At 39.8% G+C, this 25,222-nt stretch overlaps 2 pseudogenes; both read right to left on the minus strand.

The window, feature by feature from the left end:
• Nucleotides 1-7,375: 7,375 nt before the first annotated feature.
• On the minus strand, nt 7,376-15,508 carry LOC141569901 (olfactory receptor 7A17-like; annotated as a pseudogene).
• Nucleotides 15,509-23,645: 8,137 nt separating this feature from the next.
• LOC148755243 (olfactory receptor 7A17-like) lies at nt 23,646-24,613 on the minus strand (annotated as a pseudogene).
• Between the last annotated feature and the right edge of the window lie 609 nt (nt 24,614-25,222).

Here is a 25,222-nt window from a genome sequence, read left to right on the forward strand (position 1 = left end):
AGAAATTCTATACAAACGCTCTCACTTCACTGCACCGGCCTCCACACCTAACACTCTATTCTCCTACTCCCCCAACAGCAAACTGCTCTGATGTTTTCATTGTACTGCAACCATTTTATGCATCTCACTCATTCTACAGGGTCACCTAACGGTACATCCATGCCCATCACTTAATTGTCAACTATGGTCTCTGTATTGCATATTCAAGCATCGATTAATATATTAAATGAATTAATTATAAATCAATTAATTAACCAAGAACACTGACACGGAGATCTCTAGTCTCCTGGCTGGGCTGATTAGGGTCTCAGTGACTCAGGTAAGTGTTCTCAGCTTCTGACCTCTCTGACCCTTTCCTTCAGTACCTGCTGGGCTCTCAGACTCACCTGGATGGGGTCTCTGAGAGCGAGGACTCTGTGTGGAAGTCAGAATTACTCCGTGGAAGGTTCATGATAGAGACTGAAGCTCTGTCCCCACACGAGACAGCAGGAAGGAGTGAAGCATCAGTTCACAGCCAGCTCAGGAGTCAAACGCAACACCCAGGTCCTGTCCACCAACGTGGTACAAGCTGAGGGACCGCACAGAGGAGCGTTACAGCGCTCTGTGTATCTGCTCATCAGGCACAGTTCCCTCTTCTTATTCCCACTGCTGAGCATCTGATTTCCCCCGGGGCCTCTGGAATAAGCAGAAAGGAAATTTTTCTTAATGAATCTCTGATCACAGGAGACCAGGTTAGAAACAAGTGAATTTGGGTTTTATTTCTTCATGTGCTTGATCTCCCTGTTTTAAAAGGACATTAGTCCGAGTATCCTGAGTCTTGACCACATTTGTTAGAATTACACAATATGAATATTAGAAGCCTTACAATGTGGTAGATCTTTGTTTTGATTTTCTTAAATTCAACATACAAAGAACTGGCCTCATGAAAAGAAAAATCAGTTAGGAAAGTGATTCTCGCAAAGGATGAAGATTTCATCTGTTCACCATTTCCTTAAAACAGCTTTCATAATTTTGTCCATGAGCATTGGTAGAGAAGAGGCACATCTTTAAAAACAGAATTTGTATTAGAAAAATGGGCTCAGGGATGGATAGAAGGTGAACCCCATTTGGCCTTATGGTCCCCGTTTGTACTGCTGGTCTGGTGAACACTGTGAGTCTTGCTGAAATCCTCTTGGATTTCAATGGCCTGAGGGACATTCGTCTTGGTAGCTAAGAGCTGTGCTATACAACACAGTAGCCACAGATATGTGTGACTATTTAAAAATTGTAATTACTGAAAAGATGATATAGGAACATTTGTAACAACATGGATGGATCTTGAGAGTGTAATGCTGAGCGAAATAAGTCAGACAGAAAAAGCAGAGAACCATGTGATTTCACTGATATGTGGTATATAAACCAAAAATAACAAAAGAACAAGACAAACAAATGAGAAACAAAAACTCATAGACACAGACAATAGTTTAGTGGTTACCAGAGGGAAAGGGGGGTGAGGGGTGGGAGATGAGGGTAAGGGGGACCAAATATATGGTGATGGAAGGAGAACTGACTCTGGGTGATGAACACACAATGGGATTTATAGATGATGTAATACAGAATTGTTCACCTGAAACCTATGTAACTTTACTAACAATTGTCACCCGAATAAATTTTAAAAAATTGTAATTAAAATTAAATAGCATTTAAAATTCAGTTCCCCAGTCATACCAGCCTCAAGTGTTCAATACAGCAGCTACCACATTAGACAGTGCAGACATAGAATATGTCCCTCGCTAAAAGTTCTGTGGGACAGCCTTGACTTAATGTCTTTCAAATTCCCCAGATGTTGCTGGGCTGTTTCTCCACCACCCTAACCCTACCTCACTGAGCCCTCTCCTCCAATTTTATTACTATTTCAGGAACATTCTTGCTCTCCCCGCAGCTCCACATTGACCTTTGTGAAAACGGGGGCTGTGTTTAAATCACCATTTACTAAGTGCCATGCAAAGGAACGTGAGGCACATATCACTCAAGTCTGACTGTGACTCCATGTTTGCTGGCGCCACCCGTTCTGCCTATTGAGTCCCAAAGGCCCTCTCGCTGATGATGCAGGAAGACACGGAGCCGCACGCAGACCCGCTGTTAATGAAGCTCTACGTTGGGCTTGCCCTCCATGGAGGCCCGTTTCTCATCTCGGGGTCGCACACGGGTGTTTTTGCCCCATCAGAGCTCCTTCCAGCAACTTGAGGGCAGTAACCCCCTGTATTTCTTCAGTACTTTTCACAAGTCAAGTGTCGGTTTAGATCCTTAGTGGTAATTGCTTTTATGTAGTAAGAAATTATACCAACGCCGGGAAAGGACTTTGGCTCAAAACTTTCTGCAAGAGAAATTTGAATGTGAATTAAATATTAAATAGCAGGAAGTTTAGCCGATGTTCCCAAGTGCAATAGTGCTGACAGAGGAAAGTTGATACGAAACAATACTTTCATAGTATTTCAATGAAGAGTCCTACTGTGTGCTTTCAAATGCTTCCTAGTAGAAATGTAATGCAGTTAAACCAAATAATACAAACATTATGTGTCAAATGTAGGTGATGAACATAGAGGTGATCGCTATACCTGTCTTTCAGGTTTCCTCTACGTCTTAAAATCGTCATCATGAAGCTGAAACATACGTCACACCACTGGCATAATCAGTGGGCTTTTTTGTTGTTGTTGTTTTTGTAATTTGTTGCTTTTTATTGTTTATTGCTAAGTAGTATTCGACTGCATGGATATATCACATTTTGTTTATTTACTCACCACTTTGTGGACATACAGAGGGTGACAAAAAAGGTATACACATTTTAAGAAAGGAGAAAACTGTATTAAAATAGTAACACAATGAATGACGCTAGCATTCATTTGATTAATGCCATCTTTTGAGCAAACGCCATATTACATGTTGCTACTGTAATTCAATTCAACTTCAAAAAGTGAAACATAGATAACATCTCTTGAAATAGGGCCATTTTTTTTGACACCCCCCCTAGGTATGTATTCTTTGGGGTTAATTGAATAATGCTGCCTTGATTATTCACATATCAGTTTATGCGGCTTCAATGGTTTTATAAATAAGCTTAAAACATTAATAATGTTTTTAAAAATGATGTGTACTCTGGTCGCATGCAGTAATATTATTGTTCAGCATCATGTTTAATAAATTTCAATGAACCAGACACATTAGAATTCTCAGATAAGGTTCTTCTGGTTAATTCAGCTTTCTGGGAAGTGAGGGTTTGATGACACGGTATCTTTTTGTTTTGTTTCAATGTGTCCCCAAATTCTGCTTTTGCAAGCATAGTACAATAAGCCTAACAATGTTTCACAGAAAATTAAAGGTTTTGCAGGGTCTCCTGATGATGAAACAGGGAGCTCAGTCCAGGACTGCAGAGAACAATGTCCAGCAGAATGCGTTCTCTGGGCTTTGAATCTAGATCATAGCAGGGGGTTGTTTCTTAAGTAATTTCTTACAAGGTTATTTTTGTAAAATCTGCTCCTAATGATCTCAGAACCATTTCTTTGTGCCTGACTACATGTGAGGCACTTTACATACCTTCATATTCTCCTAGGCTCACAGACTCCTGGCGGACAGGTGTCACACCAGTGAAGATGGTGGCCCTGCACTGCTCTGGCCACACAGCACATGCACCTGCATTGTAATCAGGTCTGTCTTCCAGGTCTGTTCTTTCTATTCTACTGCTTGGTGCCAACCTGCGCATGTAAGTGCCTCTCAGAAAAGATAAATCTGCAGACTCAAGGAGTAAGCAATTTGGTTTGTTTTCATAGTTTCCTACCAGGGCCAGTTGATATGATAACAAATTCCTGCACTAATTTCTGGGAAGCAAGCTGATTACCACCTATGTACACTTGCTCACCTTGTGAGCAGAAAAATAATTGCCAAGATTTTTTGGGACATTATATGTCAGATACCATAAGGCTATTTTTAATGATTATCTCATTCAATCTTCTCAAATATCTATGGAAAAGATACTTGTATTATCCACATTTCACAACTGAGAAAACTGAAGAGTCTCAAAGATGTGAAGTTGTCCACAGATGAAAAGGTTATTTGTTTCATATATTTTTAAATTGAGAAATAATTGTCATTGCCTTTAAATATTGTTCAAGAACACTGGTGGTTTAGAACGTGTTCCCTGAGCTGCTCTAATGAATTCTCCATTGCATAAAATAAATGTGGTTCTGACTCAGGCCTTTGTGCATTAAGAAAGGAAATTAATTCATTACTAAAATTAAGGTCAACCATCTACTTTAAATCCATATGCCTACAGTTCTAATTCTTCTAGTTTCATGTGAATTTAACCATTCATTCTTTTAAATTCTATTCTCTCCAAATTTCTTTCTTGTTTACTTCACGTGAAAGGTGACATTATTAATGAGTCTGTGTGATGGTGTGTGATGGTGTGTGATGGTGTGTGTGTGTGTGTGTGTGTGTGTTACCTGAAATAGAGTCAGGTAAAAATGTACATATATGTACATGTACATACACTCCTTACCTGAGTAAGAGTTCTCAGACTTTCCAACTATTTCCAAACAGTGTATTTATTCTAACAGCATCCTCCTGGCTTAGCTTCATCAGCCCATATCACCATCAGAAATGCGGAAATAGGATCAGGTTGATTGCACTTTTTATAATCACATAAGAAAGCAATTAATTATGTATTGGTTACATATATGTTAATTATACATATTTATATAATTTTTATATATAATTATCTATGAATATATTCATGCGATATGTATTCTTAATTTTTAATGGCTCCTTCAATTCAGCAATGGATGCATTTGAAAGGAGATCAAATATGGAAATATATACTCCATTACTAGAAGAATTAATATTGTTAAAATGTCCATACTACAGTCAAAGAGAAAATCACAGGCACAAAATGGCATCACTGGTGCTAAAAAGCCATGAAGCCAAACTTTGATTTCATATGGGACCTCTCGGCGGTTTCACCCTCTATTAGAAATGTAATCTTAATCAACCAGTCTGGAATCTTCTGTGAAAGCACTTGTCACATGGACCCTCTCCATTCCCCATGGAAGGAATAGGGAATCTAGAGGATAAAATCATTGCTGTTCCCTTTCTCCTCCCCAAAACCCAGGTGTAAAATTCATGTTGTCTTTTGTTTTTCTTAATAACTCTTCTCCCCACCCTTCTTCAATGAAAACCTTCCATTTTATACAACCACGGGCTGTTCCCTTCTGGTTGCTGGAAGGGACGCTGCCTCTTTCATGAATCACTTAATAAAGCCAATTACGTCTCCACATGTACTTGATTGATATTTGGTGTTTTGTTAGGGATTGCGTTGTCAATAGATTGCTTTGGGTAGTGTGGACATTTTAACGATGTTAATTTCTCCTCTCCGATACCACCCTTTAAGCTTTCATTTATTGTATATTCTACAATTTCTTTCTTCAGTGTCATGTACTTTTCTGAGTATAGGTCTCTTCCCTTCTTGGTCCAATTTATTCTTAGGGATTTTTTTGATGCAATTGTAAATGAGACTGTTTTCTTTATTTCTCTTTCTGATAGTTCAGTATTACTCTATAAAAATTCAACTGTTTTGTAAATATTAACTATGCATTTTTCAAGGAAATAGAACAAATGATCTTAAAATTGATATGAAACCACAAAAGACCGTGAATAACCACTTGAACTCTTGAGAAACAGCAAAGTTGGGGATGTCATGTTACCTGACATCAAGCTATACTACAAGGTTACAGTAATGAACACAGCACAGTACGGGCATGAAAACAGACATGTAATTCAATGGAATAGAATAAAGAGCCCAGAAATAAACCCACACTTACATGGTCATTTGTCTCTGACAATGAGGCAAGAATATACAGTGAGGTAAAGAGAGTCTCTTCAATAAATGGTGTTGGGAAAACTTACATATATGGGGAACTATGAAACTGGAACACCTTCTTACACCATATACAAGAATAAACTCAAAATGGATGAAAGACTTAAATGTAGGACTTGGAACCATAAAACTCCTGGAAGAAAACATAGGCAGTAAATTCTCTGACATTCCTCTTAGTAACATTTGTTTTCTGATACATACCTCCTTGGGTAAGGGAAACAACACAAAAAATAAACAAGTGGAACTCCATCCAACTAAAAAGTTCTCGCACAGCAATGAAAACCATCAACAAGAAGAAAAGGCAACCTACTGATTGGGAGTAGAAATTCGCCAATGACACATCAGATAAGCATTATATCCCAAATTTGTAAAAAATACATACAGCTCAAACTCAAAACAACAAACAATCCCATTTAAAAAAGGGCTGAGGACCTGAACAGACATTTCTCCCAAGAGGACACACCGACAGCCAATAGGTATATAAAAAGATGGTCAAGGTCACTAATCAAATTAAAACCGCAATGAGATAGCAACTCACATGTGTCAGAATGGCTGTTGTAAAGCAACAAGCAACAAATGCTGGTCGGGAAGTGGATAAAAAAAGCCCTCTCATGTACTGTCAATGGGATTGCAAATTGCAGCCAATATGGAACACTGTATGGAGTTTCCTCAAAAAATTAAAAAAGGGACTACTGTATGAGCCAACAATTTCCCTCTAGTAATTATCCAAAGAAATCCAAAACACTAATTAGGAAAGTTATATGAAACCTATATTCACTGCAACACTATTTACAAGAGCCAAATATGTAAGCAACCTAAGTACTCATCACTTGACAACTGGATAAAGAAGAGGTGGTACATATATACAATGGATTATTATATTATGTGGTCATAAAACAGAGTGAAATCTTACCATTTGTGACAACATGTGTAGACCTGGAAGATATTATGCTAAGTAAAACAAGTCAGACAGAGAAAGACAAATACCATGTGATCTCACTTATACGTGGAATGTACAGACAAAACTAAACAAAACAGAAAGAGACTCATATTATAGAGAACAATTGATGGTTGCCAGAGAGGTGAGGGTTGTGGGGCTGGGTAAAACAGTTAAGGGAGTAAGAAATACAAATTGCTACTTACAAAACAGTCACAGGGATATAAAGTTCAGCATACAGAATATAGTAAATAATATTGCAACAACTACGTGTAGTGCCAGGTGGGTACTAGACTAAAGGGGGAACACTACATAAATTATATAAATGTCTAGCCACTACAGTGTACACCTGAAACTAACATAAAGTAACATTGAATGTCAACTCTAAAGGAAAAAGTAAACAGTTTAAAATTTTATAGAAAAGTTGAACACAAACGGAAATTCCAGAATATGAAAAAAAGAAGGAAATTCAACAAACATAATCTGATTAAAGAATCATAATGTGAGGTTTCAGACTTGGAGCTATGAAATCAAGGCCACTTTTGCAGTCTCAGGTTGATTGTCCCTTTTATGCTGTCATCCCAAAGGATCTTTTCAGAGCCCCGTTTATATCTTTATTCCTGAGACTGTAGATGAAGGGGTTCAGCATGGGTGTGACCACTGTGTACAGGACCGAGGCTGTAATACTAGAGCGGGCATTGTCTGTAGCAGGAGAGCTGAGGTACACCCCCAGTATAGTGCAATAAAATAAGGAGACAACGGAGAGGTGAGATGCACAGGTAGAAAATGCTTTATACTTCCCCTGAGCAGAGGGCATTGCACGTATGCAGGAAACAATCTTGGAGTAAGAGTAAAGGATCCCAGTCAGGGAACCACCAAGCACCAGCACAGTTACAATATACAACACCAGGGTATTAACAAAGGTGTCAGAACAGGCAAGTTGGATCATCTGGTTGAGTTCACAGAAAAAGTGGGGGATTTGCAAGTCTGCACAGAAGGACAGCCTCAGCACCATTAGGCTATACAACAAGGAAATCAGGACACTCATGATCCAGGACACCAGAACCAACAGTCCACAGAACCGGGGGTGCATGATGACCGTGTAGTGCAGGGGGTGACAGATGGCCACGAAGCGGTCATAGGCCATCACGGTCACGAGGAAGTTATCCAACCCTGCAAAGAGTACAAAAAAGTACATCTGCGTGATGCAGCCTCCATAGGTTATGACTTTGCTCTGCGTCTGGATGTTTACCAGCATCTTAGGGACGGTGGTGGAGGTGAAACAGATGTCCACAAAGGACAGGTTGGAGAGGAAGAAGTACATGGGCGTGTGCAGGTGGGAGTCTGAGCTGACGGCCAGGACGATGAGCAGGTTTCCTAACACAGTGATCAGGTACATGGAGAGGAAAAGCCCAAAGATGAGGGGCTGCAGGTCTGGCTCCTCTGAAAGTCCCAGGAGAACAAATTCTGAAACTCTTGTAAGATTCTCCGGTTCCATGAGGAAGACGTGACTTCCAAGACAGGAAAATCACATGAGTAATTTTCATACAAATAGACTTTACTCAGATGCTCTAATGCTACAATTTATATTTTGCTGCCTAGTAATTAACTTCAATATTTTTGTTTGGCTCTTGTTCCTTTTAGGGGTTTCCTGTGCCATCTCAGATCAGGAATTTTTCTCCCAATCTGTCCCTTTCCAAAAGTGTCATGTATTCTTCAGTTTTCATGAGAAATTCTTCATGTATTTCAGGAATATAAATTGAGTGCTCACCATGTTTTAGGTATTAACTTGATGGAAAAGTAATTGTGGTTTTTGCAATTATTCTAACCTTTTAAACCATTACTTTTGCACCAACCTAATACTACTATCTAGCTTGTGAGTATCAGAGTTCTGAAAAACAGTCATTCAACAAGTCAATGAAGGAGAAAAAATATGCAAGCTAACAATACAAATAGATAGTGTTTCAGATGGTGACAGATCATATGAAGAAAGGAAAGAAAGTCTTAAGGAAATAGTGACTAGTGAGTTCTCTTTTTCATGGGCATTTAGTCAAGACCTGCAAACAAGGTGACATTTGAAAAGAGACCTCAGTGAAGGAAGGTAGGGAGAGGCAAGGTAATGTGGACACGTGTGTATCTGGAAGAAAGAATAGCCAGTGCAAAGGCCCTGGGGTGGAGCGGAAGGAGTTTAGTGACCTTTCCAAAGTGAATATCACAATATCTGATGGGCCTCGATTATTATTTTTTTTCAGGCTGCTTCCCATCAGTTTTTCTCACCCAGAAATGATTTTGTGCCTGGGGTACCTGGCATTGCCTGAATGAATATTGCTAACACCTACAATCCACAGGAAAGCACCCACACCAACCATTATTCAGCCCCCAAGTCAACAGACAGAAGGTGAGCAAACCCAGTCTAGACCAGCACTTCAACCTGTATGTGCCTACGATCAACAGCCTCCTACCAGACGCAGAATCTGAGTCAGCAGGGCCTGGGGGCTCAGAGAGTCTGCATTTCTAACCGGCTCCTGGGGGTGTTGATGCTGCAGCTCCTGGTGTTGGCCCAGACTCTGAGGAGCAGGGTGAGGTCCTGTGTCAGAGTCAGGGGCAGGCAGTTTCAGGTTTTCTGAATCAAGTATTTCTTTATATGTATTATTAAAGCAATTAGTGTGCTCACACATTCCAGAAACTGTAATAAATTCTGTGTTCATTTCTCTTATATAAGAGCCCCTGAGTGACACATAATAACACACTTTTTTTTTGTAAGGAGGGTGCAGCAGCGATCGAATCGGCAATCTTGATGTTATTAGCAGAACGCTCTAACAGAGCTAAGCGGCCTCCCCAATAATACACTTTTAAGAGACTTTGTGGTGAGCAGAATAGAGCCTCCAAAATATGTCCACACTCTATCCCCAGTCCCTTTGCATTTTATATTTTTATAGCAAGGGAGGATTAGGGTAGAAGATGGACAGGCTTGCTAACCGGCTGACATTAAGAAGACGACACAGTATCATCCAGGTGGGAGGAACGTAACCACAATGGTCCTCTAGGTAGAAGAGAGAGACAATTTGAAGAAGCTAAACTGCTGGCTTTGAAGGCGGAGGAATGGCCATGAGCCAGGAAAGGCTGTGGCCAGAATACAAACTGAAATAGGAAGGGAAAAAGAATTCACCTGAGCCTCTAGAAGGAACCCAGCCAGTAGACATCTGGATATTTGCTCATGAGACTCATTTCGGGTTTTACATCCAGAACTGTAAGAGCATATATTTGTTCGTTTTAATCAACTAGTATGGGAATAATTTACAAAAGCAATAGAATCTAATACAGACATTTATTCAATAAAACTTGCAGAGGGGACTGAGTTGAAGCCTCTCCATTCATTCATTAGCTTCCCCGGAGTAAGAGCACTGTGTTTGAAAACCCACATGAAGTAGAAAAGAACTTTTAAATCAACTTGGAGCTATTCCACCCCATTAGCTTATACACTGAAGTCCTCATGGCATAAATGTAAACGTGGTCTGACTACAATGCTTTGTGGCATTAAGATTTAAGGTACAAGGGTGACCTTCATTTCTCCATCACTGAAGTGTTTGTTCTCAGCACTGTGTACTCTTTGCCTAAAAGCTGATCATTCCTCAATTTATACTCCCCAGTGAATGACAGAATTTCTCATTAAAAATACAGAAGACAATGACCACAGGGGGGAAAGGCTGAATGTAGGCTCGGAATCCCTACTAACTGTTCCAACAGAGAAAGTGAACAGGTAACAAACCAAAATATAGGCAGCGTCGCCAGGAATGAAGTAATTCAACGTACAACTATTTGGTATTCCTCTTTCTACTTATTAAATAACTTTGTCATGTGAATACCCAGGATGATAGAAGATACTGCAATGTATGTCTCACGAACAGCTGTTGCAAGGTAGTTCCTACCTCCACTGGCCGGGATCTTTCCAGTGAATACAAAACATGCTCAAATACACTCCATCTTAGAAATTTCATACAAACGCTCTGACTTCACTGCACCGGCCTCCACACCTAACACTCTATTCTCCTACTCCCCCAACAGCAAACTGCTCTGATATGTTTTCATTGCACTGCAACAATTTTATGCATCTCACTCATTCTACAGGGTCACCTAATGGTACATCCATGCCCATCACTTAATTGTTATATGGTCCCTGTATGGAAGATTTAAGCATCCTTATTAATTTATTAAATTAATTAGTTATAAATCCATTAATAACCCAAGAACACTGACACGGAGATCTCCAGTCTCCTGGCTGGGCTGTTATGGTCACAGTGACTCAGGTGAGTGTTCTCAGCTTCTGACCTCTCTGACCCTTTCCTTCAGTACCTGCTGGGCTCTCAGACTCACCTGGATGGGGTCTCTGAGAGGGAGGACTCTGTGTGGAAGTCAGAATCACTCCCTGGAAGGTTCATGATGGAGACTGAAGCTCTGTCCCCACACGAGACAGCAGGAAGGAGTGAAGCATCTGTTCACAGCCAGCTCAGGAGTCAAACGCAACACTCAGGTCCTGTCCACCAACGTGGTACAAGCTGAGGGACCGCACAGAGGAGCGTTACAGCGCTCTGTGTATCTGCTCATCAGGCACAGTTCCCTCTTCTTATTCCCACTGCTGAGCATCCGATTTCCCCCGGGGCCTCTGGACTAAACAGAAAGGAAATTTTTCGTAATGAATCTCTGATCCCTGGAGACCTGGTTAGAAGACAAGTGAATTTTACTTTTATTTCTTCATGTGCTTGATCTCCCTGAATTTAAAAGGACATCAGTCTGTGAATTGCAAGTATCCTGTACCTCGACCACATTTATTAGAATTACACAATACAAATTCTCCCCAAAAGATCAAATTTTCATCTTTTCACTATTTCCTTAAAACAGCGGTCATAATTTTGTCTACGAGCCTTAGTAGACAAGAGGCACATCTTTAAAAGCAGAACTTGTATTAGAAAAATGGACTCAGGGATGGATAGAAGATGAACCACATTTGCCCTGATGGTTTCCCGTTTTTATGCTGTTCTTCCAGGTCTGTTCTTTCCATTCTACTGCTTGGTGCCAACCTGCACATGTAACGGCCTCTCTGAAAAGAAAATTCTACGGACACAAGGAGTAAGCCATTTGGTTTGTTTTCACAGTCTCCTACTAGGGCCAGTTGATATGCTACCAAATTCCTGCACTAATTTCTGGGAAGCAAGCTGATTACCACCTATGTATTCTTGCTCATCTCCTGAGCAGAATAATAATTGCCAGCACTTATTGGAACATAATGTATGTCAGATACCATTAGGCTATTGTTAATGATTTTCTCATTCAATCTTCTCCAATATCTATGGAAAAGGTACTATTATTATGCATATTTCACAACTGAGAAACCTGAAGAATCAAGGAAGTGAAGTTGCCCACAGATAAAAAGATTATTCCCTTCATTTTCTTTTTATTAGTTTCAGGTGTACCAAAGAATGTAATAGTCTTTTACACCCTCCAAAGTGATAACCCCCTTCCCCAATCTACTCCCCCTCTGGCTTCATATATAACTGTTACAATTCCATTGACTCTATTCCCTATGATGTACTCTACATCGCATGACTATATATATATTAAATTATAGCTGACATTAAATATTATTCAGCTTCAGGTATAAAAATAAAATATTTTTCATAACTTAAATAGAATTTTTAATGAAATATTTTTAAAATAAAATTATTTTTATAAATTCTTTCAATTTTAATTACTCGTACATATATTAGAATTCTTATCCTTTAAAAACCTTAATTTCTAGTGAAAAATAAGAAACAAGCAATTGTGAATAGTCTGTTACACGAGACTTTATACATTTATGAACACATATTATAATTTCTAGAAATATATGTTTTCATAGCACATACCTCAAGGCTATGGGCCTCCCAGTACTTAGCACAATCATCCCCAGAAACTACTGCTTCTCATGGTGAGTTTCTTCCCTGTCTCCTGGGTGAAGCATTGGGATACAGTCTCTCTCACGATCCTTAAGTAACACTATCATCCTTTCTTTAAGAATTTCAAAAGTAGAGAACCATATGATTTCACTGATATGTGACATATAAGACTGAAAACAACAAAAGAACAAGACAAGCAAATGAAAGAACAAAACCTCATAGACATAAACAATAGTTTAGGGGTTACCAGAGGGAGGCTTCTAGAAGAGGGTAACCGCCATCTAATATATGTGATGGAAAGAGAACTGACGCTAGGTGGTGAACACACAATTTGAGATATAGATAATGTATTACAGAATTGTACACCTGAAATCTATGTAACTTTACTAATAATTGTCACCCCAATAAACTTTCATTTAAAAAAAAAGGAATTTCAACTAATCATACAGGTCTGGTTTAGTAAACTATTGTTTCCCACACCTATTTTGTATGAGGTCTGAAAATTACGTCCGTGAACTCATCCTAGAAAAAGTGCTACATACCTCATTGTTGAATGTCACTGCGGTCACCTTTGAAGTATTCCCCTGGGAGGCTATGCACTGATGCCAGCATCTAGTCCACCCTTCAAAGCAGTTTTGAAACTCTGTCTGGAATGGCCATCAGAGCTGCGTCATATTACCCTTGATGTCCTGAATGTCATCAAAATGTCTTCCTTTAAGTATTTCCTTTATCTTTGGGTGAAGGAAGAAGTTGTTTGGGGCCAGATCAGGTGAGTAGGGAGGGTGTTCCAATACAGTTATTTGTTTACTGGCTAAAAACTCCCTCACAGACAGTGCCGTGTGAGCTGGTGCATTGTCGTGATGCAAGAGCCATGAACTGTTGGCGAAAAGTTCAGGTCGTCTAACTTTTTCACGCAGTCTTTACAGCACTTCCAAATAGTAAACCTGGAAAACTGTTTGTCCAGTTGGTACAAATTCCTAATGAATAATCCCTCTGATATCAAAAAAGCTTAACAACATCATTTTGACTCTTGATTTGGACTGACGGAACTTTTTTGTTCATGGAGAATTGTCTGACCTCTTTTGTGCACTTTGACACTTTGTTTCAGGGTCATATTGGTACACCCATGTTTCATCACCAGTGATAACATCTTCTCGCCTCTCCTAAAGGTCTTAGCAAACTTTGACTCTCCTTTGCTTTTGTTCATCAGTGAGCTCCTTCGGGACCATTTTTGCACATACCTTTCTCATTCCAAGATTTTCAATTAAGATTTTCCTAACTGTTTCTCTATTAATGTTCACTTGGTCTGCTACGCTTCTCACAGTCAGCCGACCATTCTGATGCACATTTTGACAAATTCTTGCAATGTTTTCTTGTCAGTCTGCTCATTCCTGGCCGCCCTGACTTCTCTTCATCAGTGATGCGTTCTCTCCCCTCAGAAAAACATTTAATCCATTTGTACACTGCCATTTTCTTCATGGCTGTCATGCATGGACTCTGGTCCCACTCCCCACACAAGAATGCAGGATATGGTGAGTCCCAAAAGGAACACCAATGGAGCCAAGGATGGGGGGGTCACACCACTATGTTCTTGCTGGCGGCTGTGTTGGAGACACAGGAAGCAGGATCTACATGATCTGCAATCCGCAGTCTTCTTCTCTGCCAACCAACCAACCCCCTAGCATAGCCACAGTAGTTATATTAGTGGCTAATGGTTAACCGGTTACAGCTGATGGCCAACTAGTTACAGCTGATGGCCATCTAATAACCGAGCCAGCACCTTTCCATGTGAGGCCAAGAGCCTGGAACTGCTCTCTGGGACTCTATCCCTACAATGGCATTATCCCCATAAACTTGGATTAATGTGTCCCTAATTTCACTTCTATTCTTGCCAAATTTAACAACAAATTTAATGTTTGTTCGTTGCTCTAATTCAAGCTCAGAGATTCTCGCGACAGCACACAAAAACACACAACAGTAATAATGAACGCCACTCAGTAAGACACCACCACACATCGACAGGAACACAGCTGTGAGACACTGATATACCACGGCTATGAAACCTCCCCGAGCTGTTTGTACAGTGCTGCCAATGCAAGTGCATGGTGGCAAAGGTAATTATAGTCTCAAAAACTATAAACACATTGAAATTAGAATATGAATTACTGGGAATCAAAAATAGCACAGGGGCCAAAACCCTTGGAATGTGGTTGTCAACGCTGTGGCTTACATGCACTTCACCCCACGGTAGCCTCTCCAGATGAAAGCTCAGGAAGCCACAGCAGCCACTGCGAAGCCCTCCAAGATCACATGGTCCTCATAGTCCCACGGTCAAGTCTGAAACAACAACCTCAGTCAAGACCAAGCTGGGCTGTTGGATCCAAAAGGGTGACATTTCTGCACATTTCTTTAATGTCTGGCTTAATAAAAGACAGCTAGATCTCAACAAACAAATGGAAAAATGGGTTTTCATTCTGGGATCTACCCCATCTTAGCATTCTGAACCTGGAGAGACAGGCGGACAGTTCCAAATGCTAATATCATCACCCAAGCAGTGCAGACAGTGGTGTCCATCAGGGTGGTGACAGATCTGCGCAGTGTGTGTAAGAGGCTCAGCCCAGTCCCTCCTGTTGGAAACTGAATGGCCATCTCTGATGATGAGGTGAGGCTGATTTCTTTCTTCTACCTCTCAAATGTCTCCATTGCTTCCTTACCTCTTGGTCCCCAATTCCACAGACCCATTTCAGTTCCTAGTCATCTCCCATCTGGCACAGGCTGGGTCCCCTCTAGCCAGATATTCGCATTGACCCATGGACATCTCAGTACATTACGAAGCTGATCATCGAACTCCCTGATTTTTATCCCCCCTACTGACTCTCCAATGGAGATAGAAGCCAAAATTCTGTAGCTTCAAACAGGACGCTCAATCTCTGTGACCTTTGTGCCAGCTTCACCATCACAGGGCCCTGCCCTCGCTCACACTGATCTCCTTAACATTGAACTTGACTCCCAGCTTCACCTGACACCACAACATAAGGCTGAGAGCCTTTACACACCCAACTTTCCTCTGCTTGCAGTCTCCCCACTGGTCTTTCTGGAATTTTTCACCCCCTCTCCATCCTCCAAACTCCATCTGCTTTCTCAAAATGACTGAATCCTCTCCTTCAAGAACCGTTTTTTTTTTTATTTTCTTAACATTATCACTGTTTTCCTGTGATAATGCACATTCTCGTGCACTTAATTTAGGTGTTAGGGTGCCCATGATATAATTTTTATTTAATTCTATGTCTTTTTTCCCCTGCTAGACAGTGAGTGCCTCCCCGCACCAGACTTGGTTTAGTTGGGAACAGCAGCTGAATAAATATCTATTCCATGATGGAGAGAACATATTCTCACAACAATTGCCGATGATGAGAGGGAAAAGAGAAGGAGGAAATACTAACGTAGGTATGGAGGACACGCTAGAGAAATGTTTTCCATAATCTGAGGTCTGGACACATTAAGGTGTCAGACGATGGCCTGTAAGAATGAAATAGAGTATAATCAATAAGGCACAAAAGGACATATTTGTACATACATAGTGAGGGTACATAAATAATCATTTCATGGTTCTCTTTGTTCAGGCGTGTGTGTGTGTGTGTGTGTGTGTGTGTGTGTGTGTGTGTTGCTGTTTTGTGTGCAGGCATGCTGGATCGCAATGTAAAAGGAATATCTTACTTTGGGACACTGTAAAAAAAACAACAGGATCCACTGCAATAAATGCAAGATTAGTTTAAAACGTTCAGCTCCTGCCAATGAGGGAAAAGCAATAAGATGATGAGCCCAGCAGAGAGCCAGATGGAGAAAAGAGGCAGCCCGCGTGGGTGTTCAAGTTACCTAGGAATCAAGGGACCACTCACTGATGGGACCTTCCTGCTCCTCTGTCCTCGTTACGCGTCCACCTCAGCCCCTGATCTAACTGTTATTCCTGCACCTCTGTGTTTATTTGATCACCTTGTTTTTATATGGCCCAGTAGTGGGTCAGGCTCGCCCTTCTCTCACTTTTCTTTTGTGGAATTCTTTCCTTTGCTCTTCTTGGGCTTTGAGTTTTGACCTCTTTTGTGTCACATCTGATGGGTACACTATTCTTGGTTCCGTTTACTGTCCAACATGCAAAGTCCTCCCCAGACATGTTCTATAAGCTCCAGCTTAGGCCACAACTATTGATAAATCCCCTTTCTTCATACATTTATCCCTGAGGACATGATGTCATACCACAACCATTTCATTGTACTGGGTCTTCTCCACTATAATGTGAGATCAAATAGCAGGGACCACCCTTATTTTGTTCACTTATGTGGTTTCACAAAGGTATGCATTTATATGGAAAAAATGTTGACAAATGGAAATCTCATAAAATTAAAAGAATGGTTGGGAAAATAAAATCAGGTTCAAAACAGTAGATTCCAGTAACTGTATGTAGTGAAACTGAATAAAAATGTAACACTAATCCTAAAAGGAAAGTAATCAAGTACAATAATTTAATCACATCAATATGGGTCTCTAATTCATATAAATGGGTAAAGACCTGGAATGAAACACATAGAAATATACTTTTGAAAAGCAATGGAGAAAGCAGTATCTACTGTTATAATTTCTACCTGCAAATACATAAATGGATTCAAATATGCTTAGAGAAAGATAGAGGCAATCATTAATGAATGCAAAAAAATGCCGTTCACAAGATGGGAGAGGATGTATAAGTTTTTACATTTAAAAGTAAGGGGGGAAGACACAATATGACAGAGTGATAGAATTGACTACACAAAATTTATAACCTCTCATACAATTCCCCAAACACATCTATACGTATATAAAGGATTCGAATGCCAAACAGGAGAGTTAGTGGAAAAAACTTCAATTTAACATATTAAAACATTAATTAGTGGGTATCTACCCCCCAAAATCTGAAAACATTTATCTATAAAGGCATATGTATACACCTATGTTCATTGCAGCATTATTCACAGTGACCAAGACATGAAAACAAAGTGTCCTTTGATAGATGATAGAATAAAAAAGCTGTGGTACATACACACAACGGAATATTACTCGGCCATAAGAAAAGATGAAATACTGCCATTTGGGACAACATGAATGGATCTTGAGATTATCATGCTAAGTGAAATAAGCCAGACAGAAAAAGTTGAGAACCATATGATTTCACTCCTATGTGGGATATAAAACTAAGAGCAATAAACGAACAATAGAAACAAAGAGACAAAAACTCATAGACAGAGACAACAGTTTATCTGTCAAATATGTGGTGATGGAAGGAGAATTGACTTTTGGTAATAAACATATAGTGCAATAAATACATGATGTATTATAAAATTGTACACTTGAAACCTACATAATTTTACTAACCAATGTCACCCCAATAAATGTAATAAAAATTTCTTAAAAAGAAACTGTAAAAAAATTTTAATTAGTCTGCCTAACAAGCAAAGATGGTCATCTCTGAACTCTGAGCTAAGCTGGTTAAGCTCTCAGGTGACCTCAGGTGAATGTTCTCAGCTTCCATCCTCTCTGACCCTTTCCTGAAGTCTCTGCTGGGCTCTGACTGATCTGGATGGGGTCTCTGAGAGCGAGGGCTCTGTGTGGAAGTCAGAATTCCTCCCTAGATGGTTGATCATGGCAATTGAAGCTCTGTCCTTAGACAAGACAGCAGGAAGGAGTGAAGCAATGGTCCCCACCAGGCTTAGGAATCCAAAAGCAAGAAACATGTCTTGGAAAGCCCAGGCTTGCCTATGCAGCAAGGAGATACTTTCAGCTCCCTTTATCTGCTCATTAGGCACTGCTTCCATTGTGACTGCCATCTCTGGGCACCCGATTTCCCTGTGGGACACTGGTCTAGACTGAATGGAAAATTTTCCTGCTGATTCTTAAATTAACCAGCCTAAAATAATCCTTACGCCAAATTGACAAATTCTGTTCCCCTGCAGCTCCTACTCTACACACCTGTTCAGCATGTTACTACACTGAGCGCTGTCTGCAACTGTAACAGGATGGTAAGTATCCGTGCAATGTATAGCATTATGATGTTACCATGGCTACGATGCCACTAGTCGATAGGAAGTTTCAGCAACATTATAATCACACGGAGCATCATTGTCTATGAGGTTCCCTCGTGGACCTAAGTGTGAGTATATGGTGCATGACTGTATTCACTCATCTCAGAGGTTATGATAAATTCTGTGTTGTTTCGTTTACACGGGAGCCCTTGAGCGTCACGAAGTAACACAGTTCTGAAAAAGACTTTGTGGGCAGAATAATGGCCTCCAAAAGATGTCCACATCCTAGTCCCTGGAAACTGTGAATATACTATTTCTTACAGTAAGGGAAGGACTAAGGTAGCCCTTGGAATACGGTTGCGATCAGCAGGCTTTAAGATGTTTGGCCCTGATTATACAGGTGGGACTAATGTAATGACCGCAGCCCTAGGATGTGGAAGAAAAGGAGGAATAGTTGGAATGAGAGGGAGATTGGAAGATGCTCCAAGCTGCTTTAGAGATGGAGAGAGGGCCATGAGGCAAGAAATGCCTGTGGCCACGAGAAAGTGGAACAGGAGAGGAAAGGGACTCTCTCCTGGAGCCTCCAGAACGAAGCAGCCTGCAGACATCTTGATTTTAGTCCATGGAGACTTGTTTCAGGGTTCTGAAATCTGAAACACTAAGAACATGAATTTTTTTAATGCTCCTACTGTTGTAATTTGTTATGACAGGAATTTAACACATTTATCGAATAATTTTTTTTGATGGGAGAGTAAATTTTAGCATCCCAGATTAATCTATTTGCTTCCCTTTGGTAAGCGCATTTGTGTGGAAATCCCACCTTAAGCAGAAGACATCTGAAGTCAATTTGCGGAATTTGTTCCCTTAGCTGCTCTAATAAATTCTCCATTGCATTAAATAAATGTGGTTCTGACTTTGAAGCCTTTGTGTATTAATATAGGAAATGTATTCATTACTGAAATTAAGGTCAACCATCTACTTTAACTCCATATGCCTAAAATTCTAATTCTCCTAGTTTCATGTTAATTTAACCATTCATTCTTTTAAATTCTATTCTCTCCAAATTTCTTTCCAGTTTCCTTTCACATGAAAGATGACATTATTAATGAGTCTGTGTGATGGTGTGTGTGTGTGTGTGTGTGTGTGTGTGTGTATGTGTGTGTGTGTGTATTTACCTGAAATAGAGTCAGGCAAAAATGTACATATATGTATGTGTACATACACTCCTTACCTGTGAAAGTTCTTACACTCACCAACAACTTCCAAACATTTTATTTATTCCTAACAGCTAATCCACCTGAATTAGCTTTATCATTCCATATCACCATCAGAAATAAGGAAATAGGATCAGGGTGATTACATTTCTTACAGTCACATAGCAGAGCAATTAACTATATATTGATTATATATATATTAATTACATATACTCATGCAATATGTATAGTAACTTTTGTATGGCTCATTTAATTCAGCAATGGATGCATTTTAAAGGAGACCCAAATTTGGAAAGATATTCTGTGCTCAATGATTAGAAGAATCAATATTGTTAAAATGTCCATACTACAGTTAAACAGAAAATCACAGGCCCATAATGGCATCACTGGTGGTAAAAACCCATGAGGCCAAACTTAGATTTAATATGGGACCTAATGGACGTTTCAACCTCTGTTAGAAATGTAATCTTAATCAACCAGTCTGGAATTTTCTGTGAAAGCACTGGTCACATGGGCCCTCTCCATCCGCCATGGAAGAAAGAGGGAATCCATAGGATAAAAAACCTTGCTATTTCCTTCCTCGTCCCCAAAAAACCCAGGTCTAAAATTTATCTTTTCTTTTCCTTTGTTAATAGCTCCTCGCCCCACCCTTCCTCCTTTGAAAACCTTCCATTTTGTACAACCACTGGCTGTTCCCTTCTGGTTGCTAGAAGGGATACTGCCTCATTCATGAATCACTTAATAAGCCAATTACATCTCCAAATGTACTTTTTGGTGTTTTGTTAGGAATTGCATTAGGTCAATAGATTGTGTTGGGTAGTATACGTTGTGTCATTGGAATTAACCCCTGGTTGTTTGCAAAAGGTGAAAAGAATTCACAGATTCAGCCCTAAATGTGGAGAGCAGGGAAGTAAGTTTATTCAAGACGAAGGAAGGTGGCCTAGATATTGCCAGGGCAGAGAACTGCACCTAACTTTAGGTTAGCTTTTTCTTATGTAGGGAAGTGTGGGTAAATTTCCTTATGGCAGGAGATGTTACGTATAGACTGAGGTCATTTGATTGACATATGTCAGTTATATAACTAGTTTCTTTCTTTCTGCGCATGCTCTTACCCAGAATGCACACAGAAAACCACAGGGGGGGAGGGGCGACGGTAAGCCTTAATGTTCGTTCCATTCTAATTACATTATAATTAGGCTAGAATTCAACTAATGGGCAGGTTTTGGCCGTCCACGCATGTGTGAAGAACCAGTTAAAACCAGTTGAGTCTTATCTCCTCTTTTTATGAGGGTTTAGACATCTTAGATTTACTTCTAGGGGATGAGTCTGGGCAGTTCCGGGGAGGGGATGCAGGCGTGGGCAGTCCCCCTTAAGGTTCACTTTTATTAACCCTTTTCTACCTCATCAATATGGACATTTTAAAGATGTTAATTTTTCCTGTCTGATACCACAATATAGGCTTCCATTTATTGTATCTTCTTCAATTTCTTTCATCAGTGTCATGTACTTTTCTGAGTATAGGTCTATTCCCACCTTGGTCCAATTTATTCCTAGGTATTATTTTGATGCAATTATAAATGAGACCATTTTATTTCTCTTTCTGATAGTTCATTATCAGTGTATATAAAAATTCAACTGATATCTAAATATTAATTTTGTATTTTTCACAGGACTAGAACAAATAATCTTAACACAGCACTCTAGAGAAAGAATGAAGTTGGAGATATCAAGCTACCCGATATCAAACTATATACAAGGCTATAGTAATGAAAACAGCATGGCACAGGCATAAAACAGAGGCATAATTCAATGGAATAGAATAAGAACCCACAAAAAACCCCACAGTTATATGGTCATTTAATCTATGACAACGAGGCAAGAATATACAGTGAGGTTAAAGATAGTCTCTTTAATAAATGGTGTTGAGAAAACCGGACATATACATACAAAAATATGAAACTGGAACACCTTCTTGCCCGCATACAAGAATAAACTCAAAATGGATGAAAGACTTAAATGTAAGACTTGGAACCATAAAACTCTGAGAAAACAAAGTAAATTCTCTGACATTGCTCTTAGTAACATTTGTTTTCTGATATATCTCCTTGGGCAAGGGAAAGAAAACAAAAAATAAACAAATGGAACTACATGCAACTAAAAAATTTTTGCCCAGCAATGAAAACCATCAACAAAACGAAAAGACAACCTAATGAACAGGAGAAGACATTTGCCAGTGATGCTCGGATAAGGGTTAGTATACCAAATTTATAAAGAACTCATATAACTCAACCTCAAAAAAACCCAAACAATCCCTTTTTTAAAAAATTTATTTTTTAAATTTATTGGGGTGACAATTGTTAGTAAAATTACATAAATTTCAGGTGTACAATTCTGTATTACATCATCTATAAATCCCATTGTGTGTTCACCACCCAGAGTCAGTTCTCCTTCCATCACCATATATTTGATCCCCCTTACCCTCATCTCCCACCCCCCAACCCCTTAGCCTCTGCAAACAATCCCATTTAAAAAAGGACACAGGGCCTGAATAGACGTTTCTCCAAAGAGGACATATCAATAGAATATTGATATGGCCAATAGGTATATAAAAAGATGGTCAAGATCACTAATCATCACATTAAAATCACAATGAGATATCAACTCACACGTGTCAGAATGGCTGTTGTAAATCAATGAGCAACAAGTGTTGGTCTACGATGTGGAGAAAAGGGAACCCTTGTGCACTGTTGGTGGGATTGCAAATTGGTGCAGCCACTATGGAATACAGTATGTAGTTTCCTGAAAAAACTAAAAATAGGACTACTGTATGGCCAGCAATTCCACTTCTGAGTAATTCTCCAAAGACATCCAAAACACTAATTATGAAAGATACATCTACCCCTATATTCACTGCAACACTATTTACAAGAGCCAAATACGTAGGCAACCTAAGTGCTCATCAATTGACGACTGGATAAAGAAGAGGTGGTACATATGTACAATGGATTATTATGTGGTCATAAAAAAGAATGAAATCTAACCAATAGTGACAACATGGGTGGAGCTGGAGGGTATTATGCTAAGTGAAACAAGTCAGACAGAGAAAGCAAATACCAAAGGCTCTCACTTATATGTGGACTATAAAGACAAAATTAACAAAACAGAAACAGACTCTTATTTACAGAGAACAAATTGATGGTTGCCAGAGAGGTGCGGGTTGAGGGGCTGGGTAAAACAGTGAAGTGATAAACAAATACAAATTGGTAGTTACAAAATAGTCACAGGGATGTAGAGCACAGCATGTAGAATATACTGAATAATATTGCAGCAACTGTATATAGTGCCAGGAGGTACAGACTAATGGGGGGATCACCACATAAATTATATGAATGTCTAACCACTATAGTGCACATCTGAAACTAATATAAAATAATATTGAATGTCAACTGTAACAGAAAAAGCAAATTTTTAAAAAAATCATGGACAGAAGTTGAACTCAAACAAATGGAAATTGCAGAATATAAATAAAAGAAGGAAATTCCACAAACACAATCTGATTAAAGAATCACAATGTCTGGCTTTAGACTTGGAGCCACGAAATCAAGGGCACTTTTTCAGTCTCACGACGATTGTCCCTTTTGTACTGTCATCCCAAAGGATCTTTTCAGAGCCCCCTTTATATCTTTATTCCTGAGACTGTAGATGAAGGGGTTCAGCATGGGTGTGACCACTGTGTACAGGACCGAGGCTGTAGCACTAGAGTGTGCATTGTGGGTAGCAGGAGAGCTGAGGTACACTCCCAGAAGTGTTAAATAAAATAAGGAGACGACCGAGAGGTGAGACGCACAGGTAGAAAATGCTTTATACTTCCCCTGAGCCGACGACATTGCACGTATGCAGGAAACGATCTTGGAATAAGAGTAAAGGATTCCAGCCACGGGACCACCACCCAGTAACACAGTTAAAATATAGATCACCAGGTTGTTAAGAAAGGTGTCAGAACAGGCAAGTTGGATCATCTGGTTGAGTTCACAGAAAAAGTGGGGGATTTGCAAGTCTGCACAGAAGGACAGCCTCAGCACCATTAAGCTTTGTAATAAGGAATTTAGGATACACGTGATCCAGGACCCCAGAAGCAGCAGTCCACAGAGCCAGGGGTGCATGATGACCGTGTAGTGCAGGGGGTGACAGATGGCCACGAAGCGGTCATAGGCCATCACGGTCAGGAGGAGGTTATCCAACAATACAAAGAGTGTAAAAAAGTACATCTGTGTGATACAGCCTCCATAGGTTATGACTTTGCTCTGCGTCTGGATGTTCACCAGCATCTTGGGGACGGTGGTGGAGGTGAAACAGATGTCCACAAAGGACAGGTTGCAGAGGAAGAAGTACATGGGCGTGTGCAGGTGGGAGTCTGAGCTGACGGCCAGGACGATGAGCAGGTTTCCTAACACAGTGATCAGGTACATGGAGAGGAAAAGCCCAAAGAGGAGGGGCTGCAGGTCTGGCTCCTCTGAAAGTCCCAGGAGAACAAATTCTGAAACTCTTGTAAGATTCTCCGGTTCCATGAGGAAGACGTGACTTCCAAGACAGGAAAATGACATGAGTAATTTTCATACAAGCAGACTTTACTCAGATGCTCTAATGCTACAATTTATATTTTGCAGCCAAGTGATTAATTTCAGTATTTTTGTATGGATCTTGTTCCTTCTAGGGGTTTCCTGTGCCATCTCAGATTAGGAATTATTGTCCCAATCTGCTTCTTTCCAATGGTACCATGTATTCTTCAGTTTTCATGAGAAATTCTTCATGTATTTCAGGAATGTAAATTGAATGCTCACCAAGTTTTAGGTATTAACTTGATGCAAAAGTAATTGTGGTTTTTGCAATTATTTTAACCTTTTAAACCACCATTACTTTTACACCAACCTAATACTACTATCTAGAGTGAGTATCAGAGTTCTGAAAACCAGTAGTTCATACAAGTCAATGAAGGAGAAAAAATACGCAGGCTAATAATAAAAATATAGAGAGTTTCAGATGGTGACAGATCATATCAAGAAAGGAAAAGCAAGTTTTAAAAATATAGTGACTAGTGTGTTCTCTTTTTCATGGGCATTTAGTCAAGTCCTGCAAACATGGTGACATATGAACAGAGACCTCAGCGAAGAAAGGTA

Source organism: Rhinolophus sinicus, chromosome 15 (genome assembly GCF_057876585.1).
Source record: "Rhinolophus sinicus isolate RSI-liver-muscle chromosome 15, RSI-T2T, whole genome shotgun sequence".
NCBI classification, from domain to species: domain Eukaryota; kingdom Metazoa; phylum Chordata; class Mammalia; order Chiroptera; family Rhinolophidae; genus Rhinolophus; species Rhinolophus sinicus.